A 20,701-nucleotide genomic window follows, 5' to 3' on the forward strand; every position below is an offset into this window, starting at 1 on the left:
TTTCTTTACTATGCAGGTGCCAGTTTTCATGGAACTTATAGTAAACTTTACGTCTTTACAGTTTCTACAATTTTTCCTCCTCCTTAAAGAAGGTGAATTGGCAGATGGACAAAAGAGTGAACAGTGCAATTTTATATACTGTATCCTGTGAAAAACAGGCTATAGTGCTACATAAAACTTCACTCAGAGAGTTATGAATATCAAACAACACTCACAGCAGCATTCATGAGGTTGTGACAAACAACACTCAAGAGTTACGAAATATAAATATGAAATGTCATATAAAAAGTGAAACTGATTTATGCCTATAATCTCTTCAAGCACTAATGTTTATCAAATAGATTCAGTTACCAAAAATTATTACATATACTACAGAAAGCATTAGAATTTGGGATTCACCCATGCCATTGTATCAAAGCTAAAATTATTCCTGGAGACTTTGGAACATTCCACGTTGGTAGATACTACGTGCTTTTAACTAAAAGCTTCTCCTTTCACTTTACATCAACAGAAGTGGAACAATTAATGCTTCAAAATACAAGAGAGGCTTTTGTTCTTGTTTAAATTTTTGTACCTTAGCTTGAAAGGTATCTTGAGCTCCTTTGAAGTTTTCCTTTAATATACTGCACCCAAACCACTTCTTTATAAGAGCCTCATTTAACTTTTACATTTTAAAGATCTTTCAATGCAAGCCCAAATGTAACAAAAGAAAGTGATAATTGTTGAAACAGGCAGAGTTGTTGAATAGTGTAAATGCTGAATCTTATGGAAGCCATGTCCTGGAAGCATTGTGTGCAACTCTGGCTCTGACACATAGCTGGCAGGTAGGTCACATTGTACAGAATTTGCTTCAGGCTCTAGGCTAATGTTTTCTTGAATTATTCATTGAGTTTAATAATTCATAGGGACCCCAGTTCCAAGTAGCCCCTTGCAGAGAGCCCCATTTGCCTTCCGTGGCATTCCCTCAGAGGTCTGCTTGTGCCATTCACAAACTCTGGCTTAAGTGCCAATTCCCTGTGAAGTCAGTGAGTAGACTTCTATGGATTTCACCAGGATGAGACTATGTATTCTTTGATAAAGGATTGAGTTTACTGCTCTCTTTGCAAGAAAGCTAATACACAACTGATAATAACATCAACTGAAATCCTGGTTTCAGTGAAGCCTCTTTGGACTGCAGAGGGAAGGTCAAGACCATACAGCGGGATTGTTTGTTAATTCCAGCAGTGCCCTGGCACTCTGACTGTATGTAGTGATACTCCTGTTCAAAAGCCAGATGGAGCATTTACAAGTCTGTGGAATTTTGAATGTATTCATGCCTTAATTTAATTCCCCAAATTCCTTGTAATTCCTAGTAATCAGCGTAGAGTGTACTTCATTGACTGTTGTTTATGACTTGCCTGGATTTGCTACTCTCATCAAATGCCATCACAAGTGAGCAAATGTTGATGTCATACTGATGTCATGTGGTTGTAGAGCCACAAGCTCATCATGCATGTATTTCTGCTTATTTTTGTGTTCCTGCCAGTGTTGTTGGAACTTGTGTGCCATTTCAGACCTTTTCAAGTCTCATTTTCATACACCATGTACTTTTTTTCTTTATGAACTGGGGCAGATGTCCCTTTCTGTAATAATTTAATTAACAGCTCAGAATAATGATGCATTAATTAATGCCAGATTACAATGGAAATGCTACAGAATTAACACTTTATATCAACATTCATTCAAAATGAGTTCCTCCTGGATAATATTTCTTACAGAGAATACAAAAAGAGATAATACTAATTAGGCCATCAATTTAAATTTACCATAATTTCCATCCGTGTCACTTATCTGTTCTCTAGCACAAAACCTTCTGTTCTACCATACATGTTTTGCTGGATTAATATCAGCATGGCAGCCAGACTAGGAGTCATTTCATAATGTACATTCCTGCACATTTTAGAATGCCCCTGTACTATCACCCTGACTGTGGTGCCTGTGTAATGAAGCATTAAACTTAAAAAATCAAGCATACACTTAATAATGTTCTAATGTACATCTTCTGCGGGTAAAGAAACTGAGAACACAGTTCAGATTATTTTACTTCTTCCTAGCATGGCCCGCATGGAGCAGCAAATACGACATCTGCAAAGTCATTCTTTTGTAAGCATTTTTATTTTAACTGATTAATATCAGAATGTGAGATAAATAAATTAAAAAACAAAACCAAAACAAAACAAAACAAACAAACAAACAAAAAAAAGCCAACAAGATTCCTGTTCCCAAGTACCTTTAGTGTCAGTAGTAGTATATTCCCCCTTCAGAGAATGAAACTTAAAGCATGTCTGATCTGCACTTACACTTTGGTACTGTTTTCTTTATATGACCATTGCCTAAATGCCACCTCCTCTGCAGGCAAGAAAAGACAATCAAAAGGATAAATTCAGCATTGTAAAGCATGGAAAGTATTTAGCAGAGACAGTTCAATTTCAGTGAGTATCCAACAAAGCTTTTATTCCTTCTCAGTTTAACCTCCTGATTGCAGTCTGCAAAGAATCTGCTAGGTTGTGATAATTTCAGGCTCCTTGATCTTCAGCAACAGGTGTCAAAGACCAACAGAGAGCCAAGTCACGAAAGACCATCCAGGCTAGCCTGCAAGCTGTATTGTTCATTTGGCATTCCCAGGGCTTGCAGGCAGTTAGCTATATTTCAGTCCAAAATATGTAATGAAGTCATGAGCCTAGACGTCCTGACTGTACATGGCAGAGTTTGAGAGTTCTTCACCCACCATGAAATACTTCGTTTAGAAATTATCAAAGAATACTTTTTGATTTTCCAAAATGCATTTTTTTCAGAGTTTGCTGCATGATGAATTTCAGTGTATTTGAGCTTTTTTATTCTAAATACAAACATAGCCAAATTTTAAAATTTCCTGTGAAACAGATTGCCTTTTTTTTTTTTTTTTTGCACAGATCTATTTGATTTCTCCAAGTAGGGGAATTTCCTCTTTTATGATTCACTCAGTAGATTTCAATCATATGCTTTCCATTCGTATCAATTATACTGTATAACGTTGAATTATTTAGTTTGATACACAAAATGCTGATGCCTTCATGGCTTTAGAAGATTTTCCCAACATGGGAATTTCAAGAAGCATTGTCGCACAGCAGGTCAGATCAGGGGATCATAGCTGTGGGTAGCTATGGAGCAGTGGCAGAGTTTGAACAAAACAAAACTGCACATGGGTGATTGTGCTTTTAGATAAAGCGTTTCAGCCCAGACAGTAGTTCAGGTGGTTCTTTTGTAGGCATGTTGTGTGCCTTTCAGAAGTTGCCATTCTCTTTTTATATACGTCTTGTATGTATCACTTGAAGAACAAGCAGTGTGTATCCAAATGACATTAGCCCTGAAGTAGGGGTTATGCAGAACCATTACAAGTTTACTTAGTCTTCTGCACCAGGATGAATTTCACTTAAGCACTTCAGCATTCTGCTTTCACTGGAGAGTACCATTCTGGACTCTCAACCACATGAGCAAAATGTGTTAGTGCAATAGCTCTTCTCCTTTGCAGAATTTATTTTGAATTTAGAAAAGGTCAGATACGTAAATCTGTGTGATTTGTATTATGAAACTACTTCTTTATTTGGGTCAGTTCACTGTAACTGGCTATCACTGCACAGGACTTATAAAAGAATGTGTAGTTAGGAATAATGAAGTGGATGGATATTTAAAAATATGAAGAAAAGATATTTTCTGAGGAGCTATCAGATAGTGAAACAGACTTTTTAGAGAACCTCAGTAAGTCCTCATCAGTAGCTGGACTTATACTTCTGAGCATAGTAAACAGTGTACTAGAAACAATATGATAACTACAAGGACTGAACTGATGTTAATCCCAAATTTCTGGAATTAAGAAATCTCACAAATCTTTCATTTTCTAACTTCTGTGAGGACTTGCAGAGAAAGGCTTTTGTAGATCAGGTCTCCAGTATAGTAAGACAGCCGTGTATAATAAAACAGCCTTGCTCTGAGGAAAAATTTGCTCTGTGCCAATCTACACTGTGCTTTCACAACACGAGCTATTAATCCCCTACTTTCACAAGCAATGAAGTATGTTAAGGAAAATGTAAAAAAAAAAAAACAAAAAACAACTGAAGATTATTTTTAGATTTTATGTGTAACATCAACTAGAAACTAATTGGACTAAATATTGTACAAGAAGAGCACTCTTTTCCAGACTTTTTCTTTAGGTTGCCAGTCTTCAATATGTGCTTTTCTCTGCTTCATTCCAAATATTGTATTTTTTCTCATTAAGTTATATGTCTTAAATTAAAGAACTTTTACTTTTTTAGAAGATCTTTATGTTTGCTAAGAATAGTATCATGGAGTTACAAAAATATCTTAGTTTGGCTATCTGATGATTGTCTTTGGCTGAAAATACAAGTCAACATCCTCCTTTGAAGACAGCATATTTATGGAACATAGTCTAAATATGTAGATGTCAGAATTAAGTTCAAGTATTTCAGTACCTATTCTAAGTACTAACTTAGTCATGTTTTGTTATTATGTTTGTTTTTAATTTTTCCTGGCACATTCCAACCTTAAATCAGTTGTGGAATGCATGTAAGGGAGTGCTTGATGGGGAATTTCAACAACTTTTCAATGTTTAAGGCTTATGCTGGAAATCTTTCTTGTATGGGAGCACTGATACATTGGTAACACCTGCCTCTTTTCAGCTGATCACAGCAGTTGACATTATGCATGTTAACAAATCACCAAATAACTTTTTTTCTGGTTCTCTGTCTTGTGAGTTCAGAGCTTTGTGCATATAGAATTATGTACAATATATTCCTTATTTTAATAGATTTTATTGAGTGTCAAACCTGTTTTTGGTCATATTGCTTACTATATCTCTAGCTTATAAATAGTAATTCAAATAAAAAGTTTTTACAGATTGAAGTATTTTTTGAATAACATCTTTCTTTGACAGTCCTGTGTGTTACTTGCTTTTGCATTTTGTCCCAGAATAGTAAGACAGTTCATGTTCATACAATGCACATTAATTTATATATATGAAAAAGTCCTAATAGATCTGACTTAGAAAGCTGTGACAGTAGCCAGAAAACACAGTACATTTATCACAGTGCTGCATATTAGAGCACAATGCAAGTAATATTCAAATTAATTCCAGAGGGGACAATACATCCACAGGGACTAGGATGACAATGTAAGAGGTTATTAGCCTGGATTGTTAAAACGAGGAATCCACAGCCAAGTGATGCTGCAGTCAAGTGATGCTGCACCCAAGCTAACACATCTGCTATCATGTTAGTGGTTAATCAGAAACAGCATCACGCTGATTATGATGTGATGATTCTGGTTCTGGTGTGTTGATGCATCCAAGTATGATTGCAACTTATTCAGAAACCATTACAAAGGTTTTTATAATCAAAACCATGAAAAATACTAATATCAACAAAGTTACATAGTCAGATTTTCTGGTAAAAAAAATAATAAAAAACCCCTTCTTAAAGAAATGTACTCAGTCACACTCATCAAAGTAATACTACATAGATTGTGTAATGACTATAGAACATTTGAAGTGCCGAAGTTCAAAAGCAATGAGTAAAAGCTACAACAATCAGAAAACATTGAATAAATTCAAGGAAATCATAAACAACTCATGGATATTTGGCGAACAGTAGTTTCCTAAGTAATTTGTCATGCATTGTTTATTCACCTCTAATAAGAATCATACGGTATAATTGATACATTTATTTCAGCTCCTAGAAGATTTAAAAACATGTGGAAACCAGCTAAGAGTTTTGCAAGTATAACTGAATGGCAAATAAACTGAGGTAAATTGGAGTTTATGTTCCTAAACATACTGTACAGTGAATAGGACAGGGTTTAAATCTAGATTGAAAACCACAGGGTCTTAAGTATCCAGGAATATTTTACCTTATAGAGTTGAAGGCTATGACTAAATTTAACAAAGAGGTAATGTGAAATACAGTGAAAAAATAATTGCTGGGTGGTCTCTGCCACATATTGTATCTTGTGGTGGAAAAGACCGAGAGCAATAAGAAAGACACTGGGACCAAACCTAACATATTGTATACATTAAATATCTTGCTATTTACCTTCTGAGAAAGATTCTTAAATAAACTCATGGGTTTGTTAACAAAAACTTTATGGCATTATAGAAAGCCCGAAACCTGAGATGAAAATTCGAATGTTGGCCAAACCTTTAGGTGGAGCAGATTTTCCAAAGTTACAAAAATATTGAGTTTCTTTGTGAAGCCAAGGAATGGATACCATGTAAAAAGATCTCAGCCCATTTGGATAGCCTTCGAAAAAGCACAAATGTTATTTTTTCATTTGTTTTCATTAACAATGCTGAACTAAAAAGAGTTGGAGTCTGAGTTCAGTTTTGAAAACCGTAACTAAATAGATTTTAAATTGTTAACAAAAGGGAGTGGAAAATGCAAGGGAAAATGCAAAATGAAAGCAAGGGACATGACTATGCAACAAAATGATTGTAAGATTTTTGCTTGTTTTCTTGATTTTTTCTAATCTTATATGTCCTGAGGGTACCACCAGGCCTCGCTAGCATAGATCACCCCCTCAGCCTGTCAGTCCTTTACCAGCAAGTCTCCAGCAGGGCCAGTTCCCAGCCACCCACAGCCCTATCCTGCCACCGAGCCCAAACAAGACCCAGGCCCATGTCCAGGCCTGGCCTTGGCCTGTCCCCAGCTTTAGTGAACTGCCCTTGCTCAGGGCTGGGATTGTATCCCTACTGCCTGGCCGCTGGTGGGGATGTGGGCATGCCCAGGTTGCTGGGTCCTGCCTCACCACCTGGGGAGCCCTGTGCCTGCATAGAGACTTCATATTTAACAATTAAATGGGAGATCTGCATGTTTTAGTGTTGCAGAAGACATCAGACACACTGAAGTATCTGTTTCTTTCCTTTCTATTTGCAAAGTCAGGTAGGTTCAAATCAGGACTAACAATCGCTGCCTTCCTGTCTATGTACAGTGAAAGAAGTGCAGCAGAAAGCTGCTCTGCTTCTTCACTTGGGCTCTAATGCAGAGGCATTGTTAAGTAAAACATAGTTTTCTGTTAATTTCTGTTGGATTTGAGTCAGGTTCCTTAACTATATGCGTTTTCGTTTCCCTTCCTTTCTGCTCACTTCAGCCTCCTGAAATTTACCTCTCATACCTTAATGAATAAGCACTGCATCCCCAAATGCTAGAGGAAAGCAATGGAGAAAGATTACTTTGAGTTCAGAAAAGGAATTCTAGTGTGCTGTTATATTTCCTCTTCTTTATTTTTTGATTAATGGAACAATAAACATTAGTGAGAATTGGCGCGGGTAGATTAAGAGGTGTGGACAGATGCTTGTCTTGTGACTCCTCAAAGCGCATTTAATACCTTAAATATTCTATGATTCTGCAAGTTTGGTTGGAAGTTGGTGACTCTATTCCATTTTGAAGTTGTATTCAATTACAAATCAAATATTTCCTCTTGGCAGCAGTTTTAGACTACATACATACATATATAAATGAAAAATGAACCAAATGCAGTACATACTCTAATAACAATCAATCGTAAGAGAATTTCTGAAGAACAACTTCTGACCCATCAGGATTATTAAACATCTCTTAGCATTTTTTGTAAGATTAGTCACAGTGTCTTTTCTGAAACTCCATTTATATTATTACACTCTGCCCCCATAAATTGTCCTACAGTATCAACTGGATATAGTATTCTTCCTGTCACATATTGTTGTAGAAACTTAAAAAGCTGTCATATTCTATATCAGAAATGGATCCACTTTGCCCGCATGTAATGCAGTTCCATTACAAGATTTGGAATTTTTTGTTACTTTACAATTTGGTACATTTGCAAGAGAAGCCTTTTTTTTTTTTTTTTTTTCCCAGTGCTTCATGGTGTCATGAATGCATCAATGAATATAGGAATCTGCTATCAGTGAACACAGAATCTGCAACTCTTCTACCACTTATTTAACACTATTCTTTAGACTCAGAGGAGAGCCAGAAGCCCTGCTACCCTTGATAACTCATGATATGTTTACTAGAATAGAGATATAAACCTGGTTCTCTATCCGGATACAAGTGTGAATTCTGCCTACCCAAATTCCCACTACACTTTCTTTTGGGTATAGTATATTTCTTCATTTCCTGCTCTAGGGTCTGTTCTGGCATCTTTTAAAGTTAATGGAAAGTTCCATAAGACTTTGGTGAAGAAAAAAGTCCATAAACTTGGTGTAATTTTGCTGTGGTATTAAACAGCTTGAGTTGACATAAGTAGAATCTGTAGTTTTTTTTATAAATTCCTTGCACTGTATAATATCCTTCCCAGTTTGGAAAAATCTCCATATCTCATTAGTGTCAAGTAGATTTCACATATATTCAAGATACAACTAGTAGCAATTACCATATTATATATGGTTTATATGTATATGTATATATGCTTTCTATAGGAGATATAATATCCACTAACTATGCAAATGTGTGTGGTTGATCCCAGTGTCACTAAACTTTCTTTTGGTATAATGAGCATGTCTAAGATGTTTCTTGGAGGGGTGGAGAGGGTATTTGAGTTGCTCCATGAGCAACTCAAAACAACACTAGACCAAACTATTAAGTTTGTCTTCAGACCTGAGCTTTCATAATGTTTTGGGGAGTATTCAGGCCCATCTTTAACCTGAACTGTTTTTATTTATCATTTTAATCAAGTAAGAGTCACTGTCTAATAACACAAGGTGATAAACTTCTAGTTTGGAAGACATTTGGTACAGACAGGCAATTCATCTTTTTGCTGCTCATGTAGAGTCTCCAATAACGTCATTATTTCCTATATCTGACACAAACAAATTAGCTAGTAAAAATTGGGATAGAAGTTACTAGGGAACAGAGCTAACATGAAATAAAGTGGAAAGGGAAATCAGGCAAAAAGAAGCACAAGATGTTATGACAGGGACCTAAAATACAGATGAGAGATAAACAGTATTTGCAAATATTTAGCTCATATTCTTTCAGCAAGTCAATTTGGTTTGGCTTTCTCCTGTTAATCTCTGGATTCCATGAATTAATTAGATTTATTGTAACTTTTTTAATCATAGCAGAAAGAGAATTACATCCATCTATCTGTGCATGTCCATCTCCTCATTGTGTATCAGAAAAAATAAGAAGATAAATATTAATCTACTCTTTTATGAGCAGCTGATTAACACAGATCCTTTTGGACTAGAAAACTTAAGTGAGTTTTAAGAATGAATATTCTTTTCTATAGATACATTCTGATTCTCATGAACCAGGCCCAGATTGGAACAAGACACAGGCCATCTGTTTATTCCTCCATAGTCTACATCATGTACATTTAAGTGTGGCTTGAACTGTTCACATGGAAATTGCCAGTATCCGAAGTATCCGAAGTATACAGCATTCCTTTTTTTTTTTTTGGCCTTAAATGTAACCAGGAGAGTTGGTGTAAAAATCAGTGATGGCAGCTTCATGTCTTCTCTCAGAAACCAGCAGAAGAATTCTACAGTGAAGCTATAGCAGTGGAAAGTGGAAAGCTCAACTGTCTCATTCTGTGATTCTCACTTTGACAGTGGGAGGTCATTTTAATTCAATAGCGAAAGCAACAAAGTCTTGCAGTATCACATACACCATCTCCAATCATTTAAAAATTCTCTGTATCAGAAGTGTGGTACAGGTGAGCAAGCTGGTGAAAACTCTGCTTACAAGAGAGCTGTTTTCATTTTAGTTACTTTTTAAATCTTTCTACAGCTTGCTAGATTCATTACCTAGGGCAAGTTTAATTAAAGTCAATGAAGTAGTTTAAAGTGAAGAAAAAAATCAGCATTAGAATAAGTGTTGATTGTTTCCTAATTATGCTGTGGACTTTCTCTGTAATTGATTCCTGCCTTTTTAAGTCTAGATAAAACTACTGATGTATACCAGTGTAGACAGGAAACCTGGGAAATTCCTTCATAAAATTCCCTTACTATTCACTTACATATGTTAGCACTCCTATTACATGATCCCTTTCATTGCTTTTTGTCAACAGTTAGAGAAGATGGATTTTATTTTCTGAAAATTGCAATAATACAGTAGTGATTCATGCAGGAAAATTTTGCATGCATAAATTCAAAACTTTTTGGTTTACAATTCATTTGTTTGTTGTGCAAACCTGTTTGTTGTCATCTTATGGGTCCAGGTTCCACCTGAATGGAAGAATAGAAGTAAATATGGAGAATAATCATTGCTATGAATATTACTCCTACCCTTCAATGATTCCAGCATGATTTTATTTGGACATGGCTGGGCAGCTTGCCTGCAGTCCATGTACACCCCTCTTACCCGCAGAGGAGATACCAAGCCCTTCCTGGCAGGCAGGCTCTGTGACTGCCTGTTACTCACGGCCAATGGGAGCAGGCACAGCCATGCTGGTAGCACAGGAGGAGAAGCTCATATTGAGCTTTATTCCAAGCAGGTAGTTCAGGGGTTCTGGAGCAGAGTCCTCAAAACAGCAAACCAGTATTTGAGTTCTGAAACCATACATAAAAAAATGTAACTGGATTTTCTTTTAAGGCCCTATATAAAATTTGTCTATTTTAAGCTCTTAGTTTTAATATCAGAAATAATAACTATGATCAATACTTTTACTGAATGTTAGCATTTACAGATGGATCCTCTTGGAGAGCATTTGTTTCCATTTATATTTTTTGTTGCTCTCCCAAATATGAGATCAGAATTGTAGTCATATTAAAGCCTGAGATTCAAATTTTCATATCTATGAAAATCTTCAGTGTGTGACTAATACCTGTCTACAAATTGAATTTTCCAAAGTATTTTAGAAAGCAAGCACATAAATGGGATGATGATTTGTTTTTCACTTTGTTTCAAAGTCTTGCTGCTTTTGCTCTGAGCAGAACCTTGTTATGCATATATATATTTTTTATTCTGTAAAACTCCCACTGTCCATGTTGACCTGGGATATTGGGAGATATCTGTATTGGGAGAGTCAGGCATCCTTTCATCCCTTCCGAGATTAGTTGATAACTAAGAATAGTCTCCAGAAAGTAATTCCATCCACACTTCTAAACAGATGTGATTGGTTTTAGTAGGGCAAATCACGAGATTGGATCACAAACCTGGTTGGTGATAACTGTCAGGAAGGCAGACTGCCCACTGCCTGTTTCAAGCTGGTAAATGTTTGGAAGGAAGGAGGTAATATGTAACTGGCAAATCTGGAAATGATATTTTTCATGACAGTGATCTAGGTTGTGACTTTACTGAAATAACTCACAGTGCAAACAAATTGTCTTTGTCTCTAAGTTTTTAAATAAGGAGGAGGAAGTAGAGGCAGAGGGTATTAAGATAAATGTAGACCTCTAGACTCCCTTCTGGTACATTTAGCATCTCATGCTTTGGCTTTTCTGACACAACTCAGTTCATTTTGTATCAGGTGGGCAATTTATGCTGTAGCCATCTTACCCAAAAATTTGCCTTGAGGTTTTATATTTTCAAATCCATCTGCATATCAGTCAGTATTCCCACTGAGCTGTTACGAAAAAGCATGCGCTGTGTTATAACAGCTACAGTCTAAAAGAAAAATCAGCTTTTTTAGCCAGCTCTAAGTACCCTTTGTTCAGTACTACACTTTAACTGAATACATACTACAACTTTTGGTACACTTACTCCTTTGTTTTATTTTAGATAATTTAAATTTATTCAGCCTTCAAAACCCTTCCATCAAGATTGTTGCCTGATGACTGTCCAGAGTCCCTCTTAATTTAGAGCAGGTACATCAAGTTCTGCATTTGTGGTATTCTGAATTGTCCTATCATTCTTCATCGCTATTTTAATGGGTATATTTCTGCTCTTGATGAAGAAAGAGCCTGCTTGGCAAGATGCAGTAAAGCATGAGCTTTGAGTGGGCTTATTGATAAAGTCAACTAGAGGACTGCAACATTTACTGAGAAATTGAAATACTCCTAGCAGAGTGCATTTTTCCTATGAGAAACTCACTAAATGCTCACGCATTTTAAGGTTACTAATGAAATCTCTTGCATCCCTCTAGAGAAGCAATGAAAGCCTTTCACATTTATTTTGCAAACAATCAATTTAATAATCAGGTTACTTCTGTGAAAATTATAACTTGCTTTAACTCCCTTAAAAAACACACTGCAAGTCATCTAGGTTGAAAGATCAGGCACTTCCAATGTACAGGATGGACCTAGAATCTTAAGTCAGCTTCCCTGAAGTATGTGTTACAATAGCATTCATATTTACAAATCACATGTTATTTTTGCATCACTTTGCACACAAGAGTGATGATTCTCAGGGAGTAAGGGAGGTGCCAAACGGTTCTTTGTAGATTCATTGCTTAGTCTATAGTCTTAGGCTTTATTTATTGTCCACTGTGCCATCCAGTGAAATCCAAACCTGCACTGGAATTTTGAATTTCTTTTTACTGTTTTCAGTGGCATTCTTTGTTGTGTATCTGAATACTTTGCAAACATCAACGAGTTGATGTTTGGGGCAACAAAGTGTATTGTCCTAATTTTATAGATAGGGAAGTGTGAATTAGCTGAGAAGTAGTAAGAAGCCAACATAACTAAAAGTCATCCTTTTACCATTCTTAAATTTTTATCCACTCAGTGACATTCAATGTCCTTCTATTCCTGTATTATGTGTAAGAGTAAATAGGAATCCTGATTTCCTGGCTTTCTATCCATCATGATCTGACCTGCTTTTAGTATGTGGGTTGGTCATAGTTTAATGGGAAATATTGGTGATGGTTGGACTGGATGTTCTTAGAGGTCTTTTACAACCTTGGTGATTCTATGATTCTATTACAGCCTCCTTTATTTGGGCGGTCATTGTCTTCTTAATGTTAGCATTGCCATTGTTTTGCCATTAGGCCCCTGTCATTTCATCACTCATGTCTAGACATTTATATTTTAAAGAAAACAGCATAAAAATTCTGTTTAATTGTCCATTTAAAAAAAAATGGATTTTTTTTAATCTGAAAGTTGTCTTTTTAAAGTCTATTACAGTCTACAAAAAAACTACAACACGGACAGTGTTAGTGCTGACATGCTTGCCATGAGCCTTGTTCCTAAGAGTGAGGAATTCTTTTCAGGGACAGGCAGTATTCACATATAGGCTGTTAACCAAGTCTGACAAAAAATGCTGGTTAAGATTTATGTTATTGCTGGTAGTTTTATGAAACAAAAGTATGACCAATGAAAATTAGACTAAGCAAATTAGGCTTAGTTTGGGCAGACCACTGCGAAGTATGAAATGGTCTTTTGTGATGAATAAGAATTCACTTCAAGAGCCAGTCACCAGTGTGCAGAGTGCGTACTCCATGTCTGAGCCACTCAGTGACTTGTATTTGTTATTCAAACTTGCATTCACGTATGTGAAAACTATGTATTTAGATTGCAAATGCTTTTAAATAATTAACATAAATATATCAACTCCAGCAATAGGCACCCCATACTAAGTAGCACATGCTGTAGATTGGAGAGTGCGGATTGGAATGTGCCTGTGGTCTGGGCCATGTGTGCTGCTGATGGCTATTTGCAAATGGTGGTCATAGTTGAGAATTAAGCTTGAGGGTTTACCGTTCAGGTTGGTCTAGAACATGCTAACTCCTTGAGCAACTGCAGAAATTTCAATAAAGTGCCTTGCTACTATTTTTCTCTGGCATGATTTTGATTACTTGCAATGACTATTTTTCTTTCCTAAACCAATACAGATTTGGGCACTGAATCATGTGTTGGTGTTCTGTCACCATGCATTGCTGTGATAGAATGGTGGCTAATGATGCACGGACTAAGTGCAACATCACTGCTTCAAAACACATCGGCTGCTAAACTGGTAGGCAGTACAATAAGAAGCTCCTGCTGACAGCAGGTATTTCTGTTTTATCTGAAAATAATTCACTGAGTAGATAATTGGTGAATTCCCGATGGAAAAAAAAACTTGATTCTGTCTGAGCGTAGGTTACCAAATGTACCACCATAAAATAATTGATTTTGTGATATATCAAGTAGGGACATAGCTGAGACTATTGAACTTTTCCCATAGGGCCTCAGGGTGAACTTGAACCGAGTTCCCAAAGGTGAAGAACCAGTGCTTGACATGTGTGGGGTTTTGCACTCTTAGCAGACTCTTTAACTTTCATTTTCTCCTATTAATCTACTTTCGCCAAAATCTAGATGTGCGCAGAGTCTCATTAAGATGGTTGAGTTGTCATTGGAGATAATCACCAAAGGAATGTGTTATAAAAAGAGAAAAAAGTATGTCTAGAAAGTCTGAATATTTTTTTTATGCTGTTGTTTTAGTGAAGAGGTTTTGGATGCTGATAGGAAAGTTACTATAGCTATAGGGCACATTTAATTGCATTTTAGAAACTTCTTTTAATCCTGTAATAACAAAAAATTAAATCAGTGCTGACATTTTTTTGTTGCCAGAAGAAGGTAGTAAAAGGGTAAAGAAATAATTGTTAGTTCTGAGAATATAATTAGCAACTTTAATGCTTTAATCTAAAAAATGCATATTTTGAGCCTGGGTGAATGATTAAAGAAAAGATATTGAAAGCCTTTGAAATTTCTAACTGTTTGTTTTTAATTGTAAATTATGATCACTATAATTAGCTCATTTAGTACATTTATAATGTAAACAAATATGAATATACAGAAGTTCAGTGATATATTTCAGGGCAAATAAGAGCAACACTGTAACCCTGGGCTCTATTTATTAAGCCTTTCTTGTAGTGTTTGGCACTGCTTCATTCTTTCATTCTTTTTTTCTTTTTTTTTCTCTCTTTTTTTTCTGGAAGATAAAAGCAAGCCGAATATAATATTTGCAGGTCTCTGCTGAGATCTTAATGCATCTGAAACTACACTAAAGAAAATACAGATAGAAATCTGTCCGTTTTGGACTCCATTTAACCCTCATTCTGAAGCTTTCATACAGGTAGAATGCTTAGCATGTTAAAAAACAAATATGACATGTCTTCATAAACACCAGGCTGCTAATGCTGAGCAATTAGGTCAACTGAAAGTGATATTATATTTCAGGTAGACTTAATTATTTCTATAGTCAGCTGCCTGCAAAAATAAGTGTGTCTGCTATGGGCTGCCGTGTTTCTTTGTGATGCACCCTGCACAGCCTCCTGGGACTGAAATCGGTTCTGTTCTTGATACACCCGCTGCCCTACACATCTCTCAGCAACACGAACAGGAGCTGCCCAACATGCTAATGGAAACACTTAATAAGTAACAGGATGTTTTTCTCCCATCAAGTTCAAAGATTAAAATTTGGGGTTTAGTCTCACCATTATTTTTATTAGAAAGACATCTTTTGTTACAGTTCCAGAGCTCAGTTATCATGCTGCGACACACTGCATCCCGTTCTGATAAGTCATGGAAAGTTATGATTAGTTAAGCTCCTTATGAATAGAGAAGGCTTCCCTGAAGGTTGAAAGTGGCCTCCAACTTGAGATTTTAAATCGTTGTTGAAGTGCTTTGAGTAGTCTGCCTTTGTGTACACTACACATTTTAAGGTTACTTTTTAATCCAATGACGTCTGTTTTATGATGTACACTTGCTGCAGAAAGAATGCTGTTCAGTTCATCACTGCCAGCTGTCTCTCTACAAACTAAATTATTTTATCTCAGAGGAATGAATTGTCCATAACAAGAATCTAATAACTTTTCTGCTGAATACTCAAGATTTTTTAAGAAAAGCTCTTCTTCTGTCACACTACCCCTGTAATGTGCTGTGCGGGCTGGTTGTCCTGTTGTAGCCCTCTGAGCCTTTAGGAGTTAAAAGTTTTATAGCATGAAAAAGATGTAGAAGAGGTACATATTGCAGCACTGTATGCACCGTATTCTGTGGATATTTTTTTGCAGAAGGAAGAAAGCCCTGGTTATTACAGCTGTCACCGTGACATCTGATATCTGACTACCAGTGATTGCCTCACCCACCACATGACCCTGATCACTCCCGTGATTCTCTGTCCACTATTAAACTGTGAAAGGTCTTGGCCCTCCAGGTGCTGTTTCAAGCCTGAAATAGGAACTTGTCCGTCATACTCTCTCTGACTAACCTAAAGCTTAAGGACCCAGCAAAAACGTTTAAGGCAGAACAGGATCTTATACAGCAACAAAGAACATCCCTTATGCTCTTTTTAATGACTGTTGCAGAGCAAGGGCACTAAATTTGCATCAGTGAATAGAAACAGGCAAACTTTGGAATGTCTTTGTGGCTTAATTTTCAACAACTGCATTTTTTGCATTTCGTTTTGACTTCTGGGAAATATGTCTTGAAAATCCTGAGAAGTATCTTGAGCTTTCACATGGAACTAGAAGCACATAATATCAAATGTTCACATGGAAGCACATAATATCAAAATAATTTTCATGAGTCAGAAATGAAAAATTCCCAAGTATTATCATACAGAATTTCATATCTAAAGCAGATCTTTAATAAAATACAATTTTTCTTTCCACAGCAGAAAAAAAGAAAGATGGAAACCTAGTTTAAAAACCTAAACCTATAAACCAAACTCCAAAACTGTGTAGCTGAAATAATTAGAACTTTCCATGATGCACTCAGTTCTTTCCTTCCTTAGTAAGGACCAGTCAACACACAAGGCTTGAACAGCAGATTTTTCCATGCAAATAGATGAGGCATATCAGGCCTCATTGGGGGCCCAACATGTCCCCAACATTGGGGAATAAGGTGTTGGAAAGATTCTGTTCTTAAGACAACAAATAAGATAACAGATCTGGCCTAAGATAATAGATCTGGCCTGACTGCTCTTTTGTACATTATATAAGCTTTGGCACAGTGCTGTGGGGCCAACAGATGTTTCCAACCTTGAACGCTTGTCTTCTTTAGCCTTGTACTGTTACTAAATTCACACAAACTGATACGTGAGGATTGAAGCCAAGAATTTAGATATATTTAGTATATAGAAATTTGCTGCAACTGGATTGTACCAGAAATTAGGTAGATATAATGCCAGAGCAATAAAGAGGCTGGATAACTAACTTCTGTGATTTTTGGACTGTGTTTAAGTTCATAAATATAGTTTTACAAAAATAATTTCTTCTCTTAAATGAACATGCTTGCAAGGATCTGACCTGCAATTGCTCATCTAACGTGGAAGGAACAATATTTCTGTGCAGAGTGCTTCTGGTCACCTTTGCGAAGATAATGCTGAGCTTCCTACAGTGACCTCCATCAACAAACACAGCTATAGATGGTATATTGGGAAATGTTTTTCTTTGAAATACAGCTATCCAAGCTTTCGTAGCTTTAGTGGTATATTCTGGATTGTTGTTACAAAAACCATTTCTTAAAACACAAAAGATCTTTTTCTCAGGAATGTATCCCCATTTGTAATGATATGTGCATTTAATATGTGTATATGCATACTTATGTGAGTGAATATATATGTGTATGTTAAAGATGTATGTCTTTGCATCTCATGTTAAGATGAGGAAAGACCGTTCTTCAAAAACAAAACCTTACAGAATTTTAGTTGACAACATCAGCTGTAGCTAACATTATGAAGTCGTATCTGCAAAATTCAAAGGTTATAAATGCAGTTCTGCGTTTATTCTGCAAATAATTCAGGAATTTCCAACAGAATACTTTTAGAAGAGTTCTATCATGAGTGAAGATTGAAAACAAGGTAGATGAGGATTTTAGAGCTAATATGAAGAGGCAAGGAGAGAAGGGAGGGTATACTTTCCTAAGATAAAATCTTGGGAAGAAAATGTAAAAAGTGGGAAAATTGTGTCCACTCTGAGTGCACATTTAATATTAACATGTAAAAGATAGGGCTTTACAAATTATTCAAGAAGTCTGTTAAATGAAAACTACAACTCTGTTGAACAATGGAGACATACCCAGCTGGACTGTAAAAAAATCCTTTTTGTCCTCTTGTGGAATATCAGTAATGGCTGAACTATTCTCCATGCACCTATGATCTATTTGGTGTCCAGATCTGCACTGGACACTTTAAATGCAATATTTATTTTACTGTGAACAGAAATGTCATATTAGTAGAACTTTTTGGGTCTACTGGTGGGATTGTATGATTCTCCCAAATCTTAAAAAACGAAGAGGAAAAAACAAAAACAAAATTTGTTTCTAAAGTCTGTTATTTGTTGCTCTGTGCACAAATACTGGATTTGATTTTGCCATTGGCAGCCTGGGGATGAACGACTTTGAGTATTGTGCTCTCCAGAATACAGCTCTGTGCTTACTCAGTTTCTCTTAACAGTGCACTGTTGCAAAGCCTTGATCTTCACTGTGTTCATTCAGTTCTCCACAGTGATTCTGGGTAGGATCTTTACATGATACTGTAATTACCATTATTTGTAATAATGACTTATTAATAATAATTACTAATAATCTTGATAATCCCCTAAAGGAAAATGCTGTGAGTGCAAAACCACAGATGGTGTCATTATAAGAAAGATGAACTAGTTCCTTGTGCCCATCTTGTAAAAAAATAATTAATTCTCAGCTTTTCTCAAGACTGGTGAAGAGATTTCTCTGGAGACTTCTCTCATACTGGCTATCTCTGCCTACCTGAAAGACCCATAGAAATTAGTGTGGATTAACAAACATGTCTATCCTCTGATTCCTGTGAATATCTCAAGCTGCAAATACAACTTACTTTGATCCAGTTCTATGTTCATCTTAATTTTCCTGGGCTTTTGTACTTTCACAAGTTTGGAGAGAGAGCCGTACACAAAAATTATTGTATTCATTTGTTGATAGACACCTTGTTACCATAAATTTTTCAGAAAACCTCTTTCTCACAGAATATGTTGCCAAAAATGTATTGGTTTTAATTCACTTTAAAAGAATTTGCACAAATCTCTAAGTTTATGTATGGCTTTAAAAAAGAATAATGAAAATGAACAACATTGCATCATCTTGAGATCTAATTACAAAATCCTTATTCACTTATGCAAGTGCATCTCTGTCCGGTGCTTTGTGCCATACACAAAATGTGCCTGGAGCTGTTGGCACTATGGAGGGTGGAGAAAGAAGTATTTCTCATTGGCTCCATGCAGATGAAGAAACATAATCCCAAATGGTACGCTCAGATTTTTTCAATAAATGTTTTTCGTCACTACAGAGCTTTATATAACAGCAGTAAAGGCAAGAAAGGAAATTAGAAACACAGCTGAGACTGCGTCTCATACTTCATAATGGCCCCAAATTCTTACTGTTTATTAAAACTAACACCCCTTTTCTGGGTGTTGATAAAAAAATCTCTGCAGTCTCTCTTCTTTGATCTTTTCACAAACCACAGATATTTCTTGTCATTTTTTTGTTGAGTTTTATATCCACAATGTTGAAACTCAAAACTACCATCCAGTAGTGTTGCAGGATAAGAAGTAATCCTGAATTCAATGAGCCAGAAAAGTAATCACTAAACAGATTTGTCCACTCCAAGGAAGGGAGAACCCTGGTGTAATACAGAGATGGCACCAGAAGGGAACCTTTCAATAATCTGTCATGCCTCTGGGCCTGATACTTCTGCTGTCCACTCAGAGTACTGGCATAATCTATTTCAATATACACGTTTACCTTTTGTTTCAGCAGCTCCCTGGCTCCTCCACATGCAAACATTTGAATTTCCTGTTGGCTCAGAGGTGAGATTTATAACATTTATTAAAGTTGCTTTTCACTGTGAGTTTACTGGGCAGAAAGCCTAAGAGAGACTTTTTTTTAAGGGGTTTAATTGCTTGAATTTACCAGAGGGGTGAACATTATGCTTTATTTGCAGCAGAGCTATCCACTAAGATTACCAGGTGTTGTATTTCCCTAGAGGATCCCTATTTATTGAAAGAATTCATGAAAATCCACCTATCCAGAGCTGGGGCTCCTAGCAGCCCTTTCCCATTCATCCACTTGATTTTGTTTTCTTCACAGCTGCTTTTGAATCTCTTGATTGATCCTGTTCATTTCTGTCCATCCCTCTCCACAAGTATCTTCCCTCATCTTTGCTTGTCCACCTCAGCTGTTAAAAATGGGCCAGACATCTCAGAGTTGAGCACACCTGTGAGCTTTGATGTGGGTGCTGGTGCAGGAAAAACTGTTCAATATCAGGAGTATACAAGTATTGTTTAGCAGGGTGGAATCAAAGATGGACAGAGGGCAGGAAAGACAGAACAAGTGGTGGTAAGGGTGAAAAGAAAAGAGACGTATTGCAATGTTTAAAATAAAAACCTTTAAATAGCCCTTTAAAACCTATGAATGGACTTCTCAACAGATGGCAGACCTACTGTCAAGCGAGCCCAAGGCAGGCAGACTATAATTGTTAGCAAGTGTATTGTTAAGGGAATTTACTAATTTATTGATGCAGCAGCCGCTGCATTTGAAGAATAAATTGGAATATTTTGGTGCATTTTCTTTAAAAAGACAACCACTTTCAAGTCTATGTATTAAAATGACAAAGTCTTAAATGGGGGAGTCTCCTTTGCTAAACAAAAGATATGCAAATTACATTTCAAGATTTATATTATGATAAAAACTGGAACACAAAAGAGGCATTATCTTGCAAAAAATGTAAAAGAACATTGCTTCATGAGTCTATAATGATATAATGTGATGTTGATGTAGTTAAAGATGTCAGAAGAGAGA

The 20,701-nt window shown here is 36.3% G+C and overlaps 1 long non-coding RNA gene across 8 annotated transcripts in view; it reads left to right on the plus strand.

The window, feature by feature from the left end:
• The window catches only part of LOC122161013, a 489,323-nt gene that overhangs the window by 213,623 nt on the left and 254,999 nt on the right, over nucleotides 1–20,701 (plus strand). The window contains exon 1 of one of the 8 annotated variants that reach the window (XR_006169032.1): nucleotides 19,657–19,710. The exons of the other annotated variants lie outside the window; for them this stretch is intronic. This is a non-coding gene — a long non-coding RNA (uncharacterized LOC122161013). Of the gene's footprint in view, nucleotides 1–19,656; nucleotides 19,711–20,701 lie in introns of those variants that run through there. 8 annotated transcript variants of the gene reach the window in all.

The sequence above is a fragment of the Centrocercus urophasianus genome, unplaced genomic scaffold (assembly GCF_019232065.1).
Source record: "Centrocercus urophasianus isolate 14NV4802_14NV808 unplaced genomic scaffold, USGS_Curo_1.0 seq_18, whole genome shotgun sequence".
NCBI lineage: Eukaryota > Metazoa > Chordata > Aves > Galliformes > Phasianidae > Centrocercus > Centrocercus urophasianus.